Source organism: Artibeus jamaicensis, unplaced genomic scaffold, assembly GCF_021234435.1.
Source record: "Artibeus jamaicensis isolate MK-2021 breed Jamaican fruit bat unplaced genomic scaffold, CSHL_Jam_final contig_859, whole genome shotgun sequence".
Classification (NCBI taxonomy): Eukaryota; Metazoa; Chordata; class Mammalia; order Chiroptera; family Phyllostomidae; genus Artibeus; species Artibeus jamaicensis.
Window position 1 is genome coordinate 1,501,227 of NW_026521989.1, and position 12,845 is coordinate 1,514,071.

General features: G+C 53.2%; 1 protein-coding gene across 4 annotated transcripts in view; it reads left to right on the plus strand.

The window, feature by feature from the left end:
• The first annotated feature begins 294 nt into the window (after positions 1–294).
• Positions 295–12,845, plus strand: part of NLGN4X (neuroligin 4 X-linked) — a 221,136-nt gene continuing 208,585 nt past the window's right edge. For 3 of the 4 annotated variants that reach the window (XM_037157559.2, XM_037157560.2, XM_037157561.2), the window contains exon 1: positions 295–431. The gene's annotated coding sequence lies outside the window, so the exon portion shown is untranslated. Of the gene's footprint in view, positions 432–2,097; positions 2,326–12,845 lie in introns of those variants that run through there. The other variant, XM_053673441.1, reaches the window with a different exon arrangement.

Sequence of the window (12,845 nt, forward strand, 5' to 3'; positions counted from 1 at the left end):
GGCATCTATTGGCTGCTAGCTTCCTGAATTTCATTCAGTTTGGTCCAATCGCGCAGGGGGAGCAGGGAGGCTTCGGGACCACTCGCTGCCATCTCGCCTTTTCTCGCCGCCCGGACCGTGTGTCTCCAGCACAGAGGTCTCATTCAGGCCTCGCTCTGCCCTTCCCCTGCCGACTGGGCTGCGTTCAATTCCTGACCCCGGGACCCCTGGCGACCCCAACCACGAATTTCCTGCCCCTGGCCGTGTCTTGGGGTGGGGTGGGGGTGGGGGTCCTCACATTCCTTTGGAGAGACGCGAGTCTACTTGGAATTGGAGAAAGCCGAGGAGCTGGAACGGAATCCATCCTCGCCGTGCGCACCTGGTAGGGTCCCCGAGGAAAATCCGGATGCGTAAAAAGAACAGTCAGCCGACGCAGCTTCGCCACGGCTAAGGTAGGTGCCGTTTTTCGCGTGTGTCTCCGGGTTATTTATTTATTTTCTGAAGCCTTTGAAAAGGTGGGATCTCGAATGCGCTGCCCGGCCAAAGGCGATCAATCTCCCTGCAAACGTTTGCGCCTGAATCCATCAGACATTTTTTTTTTTTTGCCCCTTTTCTTCTGAAATTTGGACAGCATGTTCCCCCATCTGTCGCTGCATTTCTTCGGTGTGGGAGGGAGTGTGGACCTACGTAGATGGACAGGCAGCGTGTCTGGGTAGGCTTTTCTGCACATCGCGACAGAAATGTCCCGTTTTTTTAAAATTTGTTTGTTTGTTTGGACTTGGAAAATAAAACCGGGGTCCGCCGCGGCCGGGCAGCCTTTTGCTGCAGTCAGCTCTTTGCGAGGCTCCGGGGCCGTGTGTGATGTGTTTACAGAGTAGCGCTGCCTCCCATACACATAAACAGAAGAGTGTGCCGGGCTGAGGACGGCACGCAGACAGACATCTGCAGTGAGGGAGAGACGGAGCAGGCACCAGGTCCCTGCAAACCGGGGCCGCAGGCGGGCCAGGCAGGGCGACTTCTGCAAACTGTGAGCAGCCGGGGGCTCCCCCTCCTTCTGCTTGGAGGCAGCTGTCGGCTCCTGCCTCCCGGGCTGCTTCTTTGGGGGTTAATACCCACACAGGAACAAGGAAAACGGGCTCGGCTGGGGTTGCATCCAGCGATCTCCCCCCACCCCCCCACCAGCCCCCCTTTCTCTGGTGCCTGGGATCAGAGGAAGGCTTGTGTGAGGCACGGAACTGCGCACGTGATTGATGAGGGACCTGGCTGGGGTGTGCTGGGGACCCGGGCAAGCCGGAGACCCCGGGGTGGGGGTGGGGGTTGGGGTTGGGGGGGGGGAGACGATATCGCTGTGGCTTAGCGCTGTCCCTACAAAGCCGGGGAGCGGGCTGCCTGCCCCCTTTTCCTCGTGCGCGTGGGTTGGGGGGAGAGGCCGGCGGCAGAAGGCGCGGGGGTGGGGGGTAGTGCTTTTTTCCCCCTTTTTTGGAAGCCTTGGGGTCTGGCCTGGCGCTTTCCAGCGGGCGCGCAGCGCCGTCGCGACCTGCCCGCGTTTGCGGAGGACCACAAAGTTGCAGGCTGCGGGCTAGCCGGGCTTCTCAGGGGAGGCGGGCCCCTGCTGGCGCCCACAGAGGGCCCGGGTGCCCGCGAGCAGAGCCTGCGGACCGCACGACCGGCCGGCCCCCTGCCCGTGGCGGGGGCTGGGGGCTGGGTAGTCAGTTCCAGGCTGTGGGACCGGCGCCAGGACCTTGGGCAACGTGACAAATACCTCCCACCCCCGAGCTGTGTGCTGTCCCGCGCTCCTAAGGTCCCCCCGCCCTCGCCCACGCTTTGCCCCGGCCGATGGCATCCTGGACCCCCAGACACCCGCCTTTCTGCGCGGCTGGTCTCGGCCGCCCCTTATTCCAGCGGGAAGATCCGAGAGCCAGAAGCAGCCAAACCCGCAGCGTTGGGGGGGGGCGTGGGGGTGGGCGAGGGGCTTTGAGGCCCCCCCCAAAGCAAGTGAACTTGAGTCCTGCCCTCTCCCCAAGGCTGCGGCGGAGGCGGCGGCGGCGGCCCCCCCGACCTGCGCCCGCGCTCCCGCGGCCTGACCTGCGGAAGCGCGAGTGAGGTGCGGGTGGAGAGGAGGTGCTGCCTGGCGGAGGATGCGAGGGTCCGGGGCCAGCGGAGGCAGGAGGGGCGGAGGTCCCCGCCTGCGCTCGCGCCCGTGCCCCGCAGCTGTTTCCTGCCCCTCCGCTCGCCAGGACGCCAGCCGCCTCCCCGGGAGCACTCGCTTTCTAGGCTCCTGGACACCCCCGGCCTCTCCGCTCTGGCCCCCGACCTGCCCCAGCTGCTTCACCCCGCAGAGAAGTGGTAAGCTGGTTTCCGCCCTGCGGGGGTCTCGAGCCGGCCCCCGGGGTTTGCGCCCCCGGCTTGGGGCCCCCGTGCGGCGCGCAGTCCTGGGCCCCGTAGCTCCATTCCGGCGCCTGCTCGCCGCTAGACACAGCGCCCTTTCTTCCCGGAGCGGCGGGGGCGGCCGCCCGGGGTCCCTCCGGCCCCCCGCAGCCCCGTGGCCTGGCCGGGACCACCGTGGGAACGGATGTCTCGCCTGGAGGGCGAGGGCCTGGGAGGACGTGCTGTGCATCCAGCCAGCTCCTTTTCCTGGTGCCGTTTTTATCCCTTTCTTTTCTTTTCCTTCTCTTTTTTTTTTTGGTTACGGGTTTCCTATTCTCTGACTCCTTCTTGTGAAACCGACCTGCAGGTGAGGGTTTTCTCTATTTTTGGAGCCACTACGCTCCTGCTATTTCGGGACTGGTGACGGAGGGGGGTACAGGAGGCAGTCGGGGGTGGGGTGTCCAGTGGGTGGCGGTGGGGTGGCCCCGCCATGCGCCCTGGTTTGCAGCTGCCGCCGGCGCGGGGTGCGCGCGTAATGCCCGAAACCCGGTGCCTGCGCGAGTCTGGGGCGCGCGGCGTCGGCTGATCCCAGTGTGCCCCTTGGATCCGGCTTCCATTGGGGGTGAGGGCTGGTGGGTGCGGGGGCTACCGAACTAATAAGCAGGTGCTGTTTTTGCGAGCAGAATCCACAAGGTGGTAGTATGGATTTTTCTTTTGATGTGATTTGATATTTTTTCCTGGTATTTGGTCAGTTACGGGGGGGGGGGCTGTGCGTTGGTTCATGGACTGGGATCGTATGCTTTTGAAGGGGATCCACCACCCAGAGCGCGTTGTGTTCCACTGCTTTCTAATGGGAGGGGGCGCGAGCCAGCGTCCTCTTTTGGGTGAGCGCTCACCATGATTTGAGTGGACCCGAAGGGGTGGAAAAAGAAGGAGAAAAGAAAAAAAAGTTTGGGGCGACCCAGGCACCCTGAGGAAGCAGAATTTCCAGTTTGTGCAGGCGTTCTGCAAGGAACGTGCAAAAGCATGCCTGGGACATTCGGGGCAGGGACCTTCTCTGGCTGCAAAAGAGGGCTCACCAGCTCGCAAAAAACCTGGCTTTGAATCAGGACCAAACAAGGTCAGCTGCTCAGAGAGCTGCCTGGTTGGAGGGCGGGGGTGGGGGGGGGTGTGGAGCCGGGAGACATGACCCCAAAGTCTGCCTTTCTCCCTGCCGTTTTCCCAGATGTGTGGCGTGGGCGGGCCTGGGGAGTGGAGAGTTACTCCATGTCTTTAGCTGGCTGTGGGCAGAAGCCACCAGCCACCTTCGCAGTGGTCAGCACACGAGTCCCTGTGCAGCGAGGGCGGGAGGCAGGGCGTGGGGTGGGCCAACGGCTCGGGCTGGCATGCATGCCTTCGTTCCAGAAAAAAAAGATCCTCATATTTAAAATCTGTCCCCAAATTAAGAGCATAAGAATTTCGCCAAGGCCTCTACCTGCACATATAAACAGGTGCATCGATATTTGTTTTTTCAGGTTACAAGCTCAGTATTCTGTTACCCAAGAACACGTGGGGGAACATATACACACTGAGGTGGGCGTAGGTAGCTGGACAGCTGGGAGCCCAAGAAACACGGAGCTGACTCTCGTATTATTATTTGTTCATTCGTTAACGGTCGTATTGTTTGCCGCAGGAACACCTGTAGCCCTGGTGTTGGCCAGCCCAGCCTGTGTGCACGCACCTGTCTCTGGCCAGGTTCAAGGGCGTCTTCCTGGGTGTTTCAGGAAACCCGAATCTAAGACTAGAAAAGATACTTCTGTGACCAGGTGCTCCGTCAGGTAGATACAGCGGGGTGATCCAGGCCAGCGGACACTTACAAGGCAAGGCACTGGAGCATGATCGAAGTTTGGTTTGCTGCCTCTTCCTTTTTTATTTTGGCTTGGAGCGTAGACTTGAGATACGTGCGTGATTTTTGAAAAGATTTCTGAGCTTGGCCTTTTAAATGTGTGTTGTGGTCGTGCGTGGGAAGTGTCTGTTCCCTGCTCAGGGGCGATTCTGGTTACTAGGTTAGCCCATGTTTTAGTTACATTGCTCTCACAATGTGCAGGGGGGGTCGGTCTCTTTGGGAACTCTTCCGAATCCAGTGCGTTTGTGCCTCAAACATGCAGAACCCTGCTCGACATCACCCCCCCCCCCGCCACCTGGAAAGGTGCCCACGTCTGAACCCTTCGTTGTCCCACGTGTCAGCATCGTCAACCATGTCGCTTTCCGATAGAGTTTATTTCCTCCCCGTGAAGCCACGTGCTGGAAACCGATGTGACAATATTACGAGTCCTTTCGTGCCGTCCCACACTGGTTTAAACATACGCAAGTTCCAGGGTTGGTGACAGCTGATTGGAGGCAGGTGCGAATCTGGTGGAAGGAGAGGGTTTGGAGTATGGGAATCAGACTTCCTGCTTTCTGTAGGGAGGGAAGAACAGATGTCCTGGGTTTCGTTTAAATCCGTTGCCCTATTTTTTTCTCTCTCTCTCTCTCTTTTTCCTTTCTTTCTGGAAGGTGTCTTTCCAGAAGAGAGACTTCATATGCTAGTTAATCACGGAACAGAATTCCGAGGCAGGCGATGCCTTCTGTGTGGCAGAAAGGGGTGTGTTAAACTCTGCGGCGACCGGTTTGGAATGAATCGCACAGTGGTGCCCGGTTCCACGAGGGACCGCGGGCCAGTGAGGTCGCGAGGGCCGGGGTCATCACTCATAGGCCAGTCGGGCCAGGAATATTTTCCGGTTTTGTCATCTTTCTCTAAACAACCCCATCCATCGGGTCTTTCAAAGCGGCCACTGTTCTTTGCTGAGTGAATGGCAGGGCAGGGAGCCCCGCCTCATTTTGGGGGGGGCACGGCGGAATAGCACAAATGAACAGGGGGAAAAAAAGGAGGTGCCGCCCAGACCTTGGACAGACGTGTGTGGCTTGGAGTGAATGTATATGAGAGGGATTCCTGTCTGTGATGGTTTTATTAAAGAAAACATGAATTAAAAACCCGTCAAATCCGCACATGGATGGAAGGTGAGCGAGCCCAACGGAGGCGCTGATTTTAAACTTCAGGTGTTTGGTGTTGAGTTCACCTGTCCCAGATGAGACACACCCGAGAGCCACCGACCTGTGGAGACGGGGTGGTCTCCACTTTCAAGACAGATGCTCTACTCCGGTCCAGTCTGACCCACCTGCCTTCTCCCTGAATAACCCAACCAAACCCCAACCAAATAGCAATAGGTACTAAGACGAGGTTGCTTTAAGTCGATCCCAGTATAATTTAGGAAGGAAATGAGGGAGCAGGACCCCCCCCCCCCGCCGGAGGCCTCCTAGGAGTCAGTCTCGAGCAGAGAAATCTTTCTCTGAGCACCGGAGTTCACCAAACGAGAGCATGTCCACAGCTCTCTGGAAAGGTGGGAAATAACCCAGAGCTCTGTGTGGGTGGCTTCGTGTAAAACTCTGTAACAAAAAAATAGTGCTTTGTCATAGTCCTGGAGCGCTGTTTCTCTGTTACAAAATCAGACCTCCTAGCTTCTGTGTATTGATATCACTGCCCATATTGGCGTCCACAGGCTAATAAGCCCTGATTGGATGAGGGAGCCCAGGGCCGTGAACTCATCTTCTAAAACGCGTAGTTTTATTTGGTGTAAGAGCACTTAGTAGGTGATCTATCCTCTTCACACATTATTTTTAAAGACTTTATTTATTTTTAGAGAGGGAAAAGGAGGAAGAGAACAATCAAAATGTGGTAGCCTCTCATGCGCCCCCTACTGGCGACTTGGCCTGCAGCCCAGGCACGTGCCCTGACTGGGAATCGAACTGCCAACCCGTTGCTTCACAGACCAGTGCTCAATCCACTGAGCCACACCAGCCGGGCCATATACCGCTGAACATATTTTTAAGCACATGAGACAGAGTTGTTGAGTGTAGGTGTGATGTTGGAAGCACATCTCTGCAACTCCTCATCCTCCTTGATTGAAACTTGATGGCCCTTGATTCCCACCTCTCATGTTCTCCCACTCCTGCTCCTGCCCCGGGCAACCCTCATTTATTCTGTGAACGTGACTAGGTGAGATAATCTTCAGGTATCCACCACGGCCTCCCCCTCCTCCAGGGTCACGTTCCAGTTCTGGTTTTGCTTGCTTATGGATTTGATGGAGTGGTGGGTTTTTTTGTTTGTTTGTTTTTTGGAGGGACGGAAGAGGACAACGCATTTTGCAAAAGATACATCTTCTGAGTGTGCGATTGTGCCACTTGTTTTTGAGCATTAAAAAGAAAATCGGCTTAAAGAGGCAGCGGTTGAGACCGTTGTGTGTGTCTTGGGAGAGAGCCAAGGTTCCTCAGAGTGCGCTTGGCCTTGATTAGAAGCATTGAGATGTGTCGATGTTCGTTCTTCATTTTGTCTCATTCTTCCAGCTGGGTTGGGGGGTGCAGAAGGGGCCCTGTTCTGTGTTTTGTATTTCAGCACCACACAGGGGGCGGGTGAGGACCGTGGCAAACACTCGCGTGGTGAGCCAGCTGGGGTCTAAGAGTTCCAGTCCTAAACACGTCCAGGGCGGTGGTGGAGACCAGGGCCTGGGGCAATCCAACGATTGTTCTCGATTTTCCCTCCTTAAAAATAAGCGTCCCTCCACGTGATCTTCATTTCTATGGTTCACTCCTGATCTAGCTGCCCTCTTAGTTTGCTTTTGTTTTAGATGTGGTTCTTGATAACTGTGAGTTTGCTGTCCTTTCACTGTTCGTCTTTTTTATCCTCTTTTTCTTAGGTAAGTCCCTTTAACATTTCATATAATAAGGGCTTGGTGATGATGAACTCCTTGAATTTGGTCTTATCTGAGAAGCACTTTATCTGTCCTTCCATTCTAAATGAAAACTTTGCTGGATAGAGCAATCTTGGTTGTAGGAGGATTAGCAACAGGGGAATGGGAGAAGGAGAAGGGGGGAGAAGGTACAGAAAATAAGTAGCATAGATAGAAAATAGATAGGGGGGAGGGTAAGAATAGTAGGGGAAATACAGAATCTAAAGAATTTGAGACACGTGTTCATGAACGAAAGGGGGAAATGGTGGGGGAGGGGTGTGCAGGGGGGAGGGGAATGAAGGGGGAAATAGAACAACTGTAATGGCATCATCAATAAAAAAATGTTAAAAAAAATAAAGTCATGCACCCATAAAAAAAAAATAAGCGTCCCTCTCTGAATGGGGTGGGGGGCGAAACAGAAAAACAGGCCCCTGGAAGGAAATGAAATGTCCCTGTTCCCCCGTCTCCGTGGGTCACTCAGGGATGCCCTCGTGGCTTCGAGCCCCCTGGGGACTCTTGACACACGCCCTGGCGTCTCTGTACATTTGCTACCAGACCAGTGCAACCGATCTCCTGCACAAAACGTCCTTCTCAGCCTCGGCCCCGTGTCACAGCAAAGCAGAAAACTCCAGCTGTCAGCAGGAAGGATGTGAGTTTGCCTTTGCCGTTCTCTCTTACTCCTCTTTGTCGTTTTGCCGAACTTATCTGTCGTGGAGGTGGCCTCGTTTGCCCCTGCAGTGTGCCCCCCCCCGGGGAAGGCAAACACCCTGGTCAACAAGGGTAAAGAGTGTGTGTGTTTTGGGGCGAGCCTCCAGTGGGAGCGGTGTTTGCTCACAAGGCCCTGTCCCTGCGTGTACCGCGGTGGAATAATCCGTAGGGCAGGTGGGATGTAACACTGCTCCTCCTTGCACTTCTGGGCGACGTGGGCCAAGGCTCTGTCCCAGGGAGGGCCGTCGGACAGTGTTTACAGGAACAGACTGCTCTCTTTGGAAAAGGGTAAACTCATGACGCTTTTCTGGGCGCCATAGGAGAGACGCCAGACTTCCTGTCCCAGCCCCAGGGCTCCGCGGGGGTGCGGACTGCTCCCCTCCAACCTGCTGGCTCCTGCTTCAGCCCTGCAGACAGACCCGGCATTCACATCGGTAAACACCGGAAGCTTGAGCCCCGAGAGCTGAAAAACACACAATAGTCCCTTCATGGTCTCCATCTCCCTCACTCCTGTCGGGGGTCTTTGCCTTCTAAGGCCACCCGCACTGCTGAGGTGCAGGTGGGCGTGCGGAGCCGCCGACCCGCGGAGCCCAGGCCCCAGGCGGCCGTGGGGGGCTCATCGCGAAGCCCATCCTTTCCATCAAGTGGTTTCATCGGCAGATTGCTAGAAAGCCTTCAGTGTCTACACTCACTCCCTTGCATTTAAATAGCCACAATGGTGGCTACGTTACTGCAAGCACATTGTCTTCGTACTGATATTGGATGTCCTACACATGTCTGGGGCTGCATTTATGTACACCTGACGGAAAGAAAGCCTTTATTATCCAAACAGTCTGTGTCAGACTCCATTGGAAGACTTCTGTGTCACGAGTACAGTTTGTTCAGCCCCTATAATTGTTACAGAAACACAATGCTGAATTACAATGTTGCATAGCATTGTAGACAAATACATAACCTATATCATAAGTGACTATAAGCATGTAACACTGGTATAGAGATGTGAAACAATGTAAATGTATAGTGCGTACAGTAGGCAGACAGGCAGACAGACAAGCTGATGAGTAGGGAGTTGGATGTACGTACTTGCAGCAAAAACTGTGTTGCGTGGTCCAAATTTCCAGGCTGGTCCCTGGTGTCTGCACTCGACGTCCACCTGCCACAGAAAAGTCGTGACTGTTTCTGGAGAAACAGGAATATTGCAGAACTTGCGGAAACAATTAGTGGATCCTCTGAGAGCTTTTGTGAGCCTCTGGGGCACTTCCCCATCCGTGGGCACCGATGTGGGGCCACATGTCTGTCCTGCCCAGAAGGGGAGGCATCTTCTGCCGCTGGAGTGCAAGGCGGAATCTCTCTGAGGGGCGTGCAGCTCCGCAGGGAAGATGCCCCTGCAGCTGGTGGTGTGGTCCCTGCCCCTGGGGGCGTGATGGTGCAGCCCATGGCACTTCTCCAAGCACCTCTGTGCAGGGCGTCGCCGCGCCCTGGTTCAGGAGTGCAGCTCCTGGGCGTTGGCAAGAAGGAAACTCGCTGGCTAAGATACATTTATCTCTTTTTCTGGAAACCAGCATCTTCCTCCAGCAGAAAGTTGTTGTTCATGCCCCTTCTTTCACTCATCACCTTTTTTTAAAGAAACGTTTTTTTTCCCCCAAAGATTGTTTATTTTTGCAGAGAAGGGAAGGGAGGGAGAGAGAGAGGGAGAGAAACATCCAGGTGAGGCAGAACCATGGATTGGTTGCGGCTCCTACGCACCCGGACTGGGGATTGAACCGGCACCCTTTTGGTTTACGGGCTGATGTTCCATCCAGCCGAGCCACACGGGCCTGGCTTCATTCGTTGCTTTGGTTGAGCATATTCTATATGCTAGTTACAGGCTCACAGGTGGATTGAGTGCTGCGGATACAAATGTGAGTTGGGCATTTATTTCCCTGTTCTCAAGAACCCCTGCCCAGGTGAGTGTTCATCTGAAGGTTCTGAGGGCATTGAGTTCTTGGATAAATGAGCCCTTCCCATTTGCAGGTGGGCATCGTGGGGTTTTCGTTTCTTTATCCTTTTCCCCAACGCTCCTTCTTCCTTCCTGTCTTCCTGCGTAGCTTTCTTCAAGTTCAAGGCATTGCAGTGCCTCAAACCCAGAGGTCCCGAAAATCTTGAAGGGGAGAGGAAGGCACCCTGCTGTAGCTAGAGGGATGGACCGGCAAATCGGGAGAGAGGAGTACAAAGAAAAGGGGAAAAAAAGAGAGAAGAAGATGGCTTGTGGAATGGAAAAGAAACATTTCTATGGCAATTGAGTAGAATTCTTCGTGTGTCATTTTTATGTAGCTGAATATACTTTCAAATAGCTGTCCAATTCGATACTTGTACAACATGGATTTTCACTTTAGGAAATCCTGTGAGTAAATAACTATGTAAAACATTACGTTGATTCAACAGACACTTGAGTTCCATATATAGACACACACACACACACACGTGTGTAACCTGAGGTGGTGGGCAGTCCCTTTCCCACAGTCTCTGAAGTCAATAGGCAAAAGTTTCTCAAAGTTCCCGCGTTTTGAGGGCACCGACAAGACCTCAAAGGCACAGAGACTGTGGAATTTCAGGTGGGTGTCTCAGACTTGCGCTCACCTGAGAGGATCTGTTTTTCCCCACCATTTAAGGCGCTTTGGTTCCGTGATTCAACCTGGGTACTAGACAGCGTCCCCCGTACTAGGATTGCGTCACTAATGCGGTGTAGCTTGTTGCGTCATCTCAGAAGGAAGAAACATTGATTGGGGGGAAGAACTCCCAAGTCTGGATGCCTTCCTCCCTTCCATCTTTCCTGTTTTTGCACCTCAGTTTTAATTTGGGGGCACCACCGTGAATCCCTCCTATACCCTCTCCCATCCTCCTTCCGAGATTTGATCACCGTGCAGACTCCCCGCTGCTAAGTCCTTGATGTTTTAAAACTGATCTCATTCTCTTACCATGACGGCGTCGGCTTTAATGGCACACTTTGATGCGCACCCAGGAGTGTGTTGCAGACGTGCGTCTCCAGAGGAATCTTCTGTGCGGTTCTGGGAACCGGGTCCTTGTTAGGAGTAAGTCATGGAGGTGCATGGTGGCTTTTCAAGGAGCTTGTTAGGACACAGCGGTGTTTGTGTTTTTCTCGCAGGGTAAAAATGTGTATGGAAGGAAGTATCGAAATTTCGACTCAACGTTACTCATCATTGCACAAGTCATGGTTCAACCCTAAACAATTGATGTGACTTCTGGTACCAATTTTGTGGATATTTTAAACAAAGATGGTCGTTATCGATCTATATCTACCTTTTTTGTATCTGTGTTATGTGTAATGCGTGTGTATATATCTGTACAAATCACATCTCTGTCAATTTCAGTTTCTGACTCTTGGACACTGAATTTATGATAATTATCAACATCATAACTATGATATCTAGGACTATACATACGTGATATTGTACTTACCTGTATTTGTACTCAAATTATGCCCATATTTAGATCACTGTGTTCACATTTTATGTCTCTATAGTATATTTATTTCTGTATCTACCTGCAGCGATACCACTTTGAAGATAATATTTTCCAGAATATTATAGCAGAAGTCACTCAGGACTCTTACAAATCCTCACGAGCATCGTTTTTTCATGATTAATTCTCTCAGAAGGTCACGACGGATTAATTATTCTTTACTTTTTTGATCTTTCGACTATTTCTGCACTTTTGATCCTATAATGTCTTTCCAAATTCTTCCGTGGAAATTCCATGTTCTTCGTTGTAGCGGTATTCCTTATTTTTTGTCTAGTTTTCATACTGTTTGGTTCGTAAACCTTTTTTTGTGTCCTCTTAAGAAGCACTTTTGTGTGTACTTGAAGCTTCAGGGAGTATGGGATTGTCAAACATTTCAAGTGCACACAAAAACTACAGACATGGAGGAAGGAACATGGGGGACCCGTCACTCGGGGGCAGCAACTAGGGGTGCGTGAATCATCTCCGGGGTTGATCCTAACCCTGTTCTTATCAGAACCCCAAGAATCTGTCTCAAGGATCCAGTGAGAATCGTTCTCATTACAGCCCCAAGAATTCAATGCATTGCACTGAAACATATGGACTGTCTTTTTTTTTTTTTAACATAGGCACCCCCATCTTTTGCACACGTCAAATCGTCAGCCACGCCTCGGTCTGTTCGGCTTCAACCTGGTGCAGGTCAGAAATCGCCTTCCAGCCGTTGACTAAATCATGCCCTGTCAGTGGTGTGGCGGTGACTCGATTTGCCTATTGAATCGCGTTGCATCCCTCTGTCTGCCCCTCCACCTTCTTGCCGGGCGGATTCCGGTGGAAGAAACTGCTCTTTCTTTCATCCTGGGCGAAAGTAGGTTACAGAATCAGCAAAATGCGGTGCTTGGGTTATTTTTGAAGGAAGAGGCGTGGCTTCCAGGATGGTCTGAGTTTGCCAGCTCCCCAGAGAATGGGGCTTGGGGCTTGGGGCTTGGGGCTTGAGGTGGTGGTGCCTGGCCCAGAAGGAAAGCTTGGTAAATACAGGCAGGTGTGTTTGCAGGGGGCAGGTGCTCTCTGAGATTCCTGGACCTCACTCAATCTGGTGCTCAGCAGGTGCAGACAGAAAGCAGATTGGCAGCTGGCCTTTGTCCCATCACTGGTCACACACTCACCCTGCCAGGGATGTCTGAGGTCCCCTCACGGTTCACCAAATTACGTCCGTTTGGTTGGATGTACCCTGGGACACTCGGACATGTTTCTTGTGCCAATAGAAGCATGACCGGAATGAAGACCGTTCAGGGACAGATGGCCGACCCACTGTAGGTTCATTCCACCCTCTAGCTTGCCTGAGATACCGTGGTCGACATACCACTTTGTGTTGTGTAGGTTTAAGCTGCTGATCGGATACATAACTGTGTTACAAAGATATTGCCGCGGTGCTCTCGGCTGACACATTCATCTCGCTACATAGTGATTGTTTCTTTTCTCTGGCGAGGA